Source organism: Pinus tabuliformis, chromosome 6 (assembly GCF_031772625.1).
Source record: "Pinus tabuliformis cultivar Carrire ecotype Pingquan chromosome 6, CPIR1, whole genome shotgun sequence".
Lineage (NCBI taxonomy): Eukaryota > Viridiplantae > Streptophyta > Pinopsida > Pinales > Pinaceae > Pinus > Pinus tabuliformis.
In genome coordinates this window covers 1,730,527,603-1,730,530,102 of record NC_142292.1, presented here as the reverse complement: position 1 = coordinate 1,730,530,102, position 2,500 = coordinate 1,730,527,603, and the positions used below count along the sequence as shown (strand labels likewise).

The following is a 2,500-nucleotide window of genomic DNA, read 5'->3' as shown; positions in this document are numbered from 1 at the left end:
TGGACAGAATTTACCACCCAATTAGGGCTGCATTCCCAAACAACCCGACTCGCCGACAACGCCTCGTGATGCGGCAGGGTCCCGGGCCGACGGGGCTGTCACCCTCTCAGGCGCCCCCTTCCAAGGGACTTGGCCCAGGTCCGCCGCTGAGGACGCTTCACAGACTACAATTCAGGCGGCGCCACCGCCCGATTTTCATGCTGGGCTATTCCTGGTTCACTCGCCGCTACTAGGGGAATCCTTGTAAGTTTCTTTTCCTCCGCTTAATTATATGCTTAAACTCAACGGGTGTTCTCGCCTGAGCTGAGGTCGCAAAGTTGGAGCTAAATCCGCCCTACCCCATGGGAGGACAAGAGAGAGCAAAGCAAGTTCGAGCGATGCCACACAAAGCCCGCATCGGCTAACGTCGACTGCCCATCCAAGGGGACAAGATCACCGCTCGCCGACGCGCGCCACGAAACATCGCTTGAGGTATTTCAGCCGACCGCACCGCACGGGGCACGGACGACCAGCTCCGCTGCTCCCTAGCACATTGCAGGGAGCGCGTTTGAATGGGATGCGACGCCCAGACAGACGTGCCCTCGACCGAGGCCTCGGGCGCAAATTGCGTTCAAAAACTCGATGATTCACGGGATTCTGCAATTCACACTAAGTATCGCATTTCGCTACGTTCTTCATCGTAACAAGAGCCGAGATATCCATTGCCGAGAGTCGTTTCCACGTACTACCGAAAAATCGGCCACAAAACTGAATAGGGGCAACCCCCCCACACAACAAATGTAAGGCCAAGGGGCAAAAGGAGGAAAAACGCACGAGAGAAAGAGAAACAAAGGTGTCTAACCCCCTCACGAGGGGAGGCTCGAACAGAGGACAATCTCCCCCCAACCCCACGCCCTCGCAAAAAGGGGGGAAATGTGTGGGACAGCGATCGAGAAGGACTAGGGTGGCCACCCTGGGAGCTCGCGCTGCTTTTAGCCCTTCCCCGACACCAGCCCACAACAATTCCCCCTTTTCTCCGTAGAGCTAGGGACCGAAAGGAAGAGAACAGGGTAGAAAACAAAGCACAAACAAAGCACAAGCCTCCCAAGCCCCGTGCCTTCGGCAAAAGGGGGGAATTGAAGGGGACGACGATCGAGAAGGACGAGGGTGGCCACCCCGGGAGCTCGCGCTGCGTTTCGTCCTTCCGGAACACCAATCCACAACAATCCCACCTTTTCTCCGTAAAGCTAGGGGCCACGAGGAAGAAGGGAAGAGAACAACAAGAGAGAAAGGATATATCAACCGTGGCTACCGGCTCACAAGGGGAGGAGGCTTCAAACAGAGAACAAGCTTCCCCAACCCCGTGCCTTCGCAAAAAAGGGGGGAACTGCAGGGGACGACGATCGAGAAGGACTAGGGTGGCCACCCTGGGAACTCTCACTGCTTTTCGTCCTTCCCAAACACCAATCCACAACAATCCCACCTTTTCTCCGTAAAGCTAGGGGCCGAAAGAAGGGAAGAAAACAACACGAAAGAAAGAGAGAGAGATATCAAACGCGTCCACCGGCTCACAGGGGGAGGCTCAAACAGGGAACAAGCTTCCCCACCCCCGTGCCTTCGCAAAAAGGGGGGGAACTGCAGGGGACGGCGATCGAGAAGGACTAGGGTGGCCACCCTCAGAACTCGCACTGCTTTTCGTCCTTCCTGAACACCAATCCACAACAATCCCACCTTTTCTCCGTAAAGCTAAGGGGCCAAAAGCAAGAAGGGAAGAAAACAACAGGAAAGCAAGAGATATCAAACGTGGCTACCGGCTCACAAGGGGAGGCTCAAACAGAGAACAAGCTTCCCAAGCCCCGCGCCTTCGGAAAAAGGGGGGAACTGCAGGGGACGGCGATCGAGAAGGACTAGGGTGGCCACCCTGGGAACTCGTACTGCTTTTCGTCCTTCCCGAACACCAATCCACAACAATCCCACCTCTCCTCCGTAAGGCTAGGGGAAAAAGGAAGAAGGGAAGAAAACAACACCAAAGAAACGAAGATCCCAAGAAAAGAGAGAAGCTCAACAGCACGCCGAGCAAGATGTCCGCTAACCAAAAAGAAATCAAACAAGGCACCCAATCAAAAAAGCGTCCCACCTCTTCACACCCTCCCACATGCATTCATCACAACACCCTTTCCAGCCCTACAACATAGCAAACAACCAAGCAAATAAATCACAACCCAAAAATTGACCAATAGAAAAGACGAGGGCCCCGATGAGACCAGTGTCTGGAGCACGTCACTGAGAGGCAAACAGCCCCCCAACCCAACGACACAAGGCTTCAAACGACAAACAGACTGCTGCCCATAACACAAACCCACCCCGCTATTGCACCCCTCCGTGTACAAAACACCCGACAACCTTTCCAGCGAGAGAGTCAATGGGGGTCAAAGAATCAAACTCCAAAGAGGAGTTGTCACGGGCCGACACTCAACACTGGAGAAAGCCACGAGCCACAAATCATCGACGGTGCAAGGCC

At 54.7% G+C, this 2,500-nt stretch overlaps 1 non-coding gene and 1 pseudogene across 1 annotated transcript; both read right to left on the bottom strand.

The window, feature by feature from the left end:
- LOC149265764 (25S ribosomal RNA) overlaps window positions 1-312 on the bottom strand; it is a 2,392-nt pseudogene extending 2,080 nt beyond the window's left edge.
- Window positions 313-559: 247 nt separating this feature from the next.
- Window positions 560-713, bottom strand: LOC149265763 (5.8S ribosomal RNA). The gene has a single exon (XR_016261259.1). It is a non-coding gene; the product is annotated as a 5.8S ribosomal RNA (ribosomal RNA).
- Window positions 714-2,500: the final 1,787 nt, after the last annotated feature.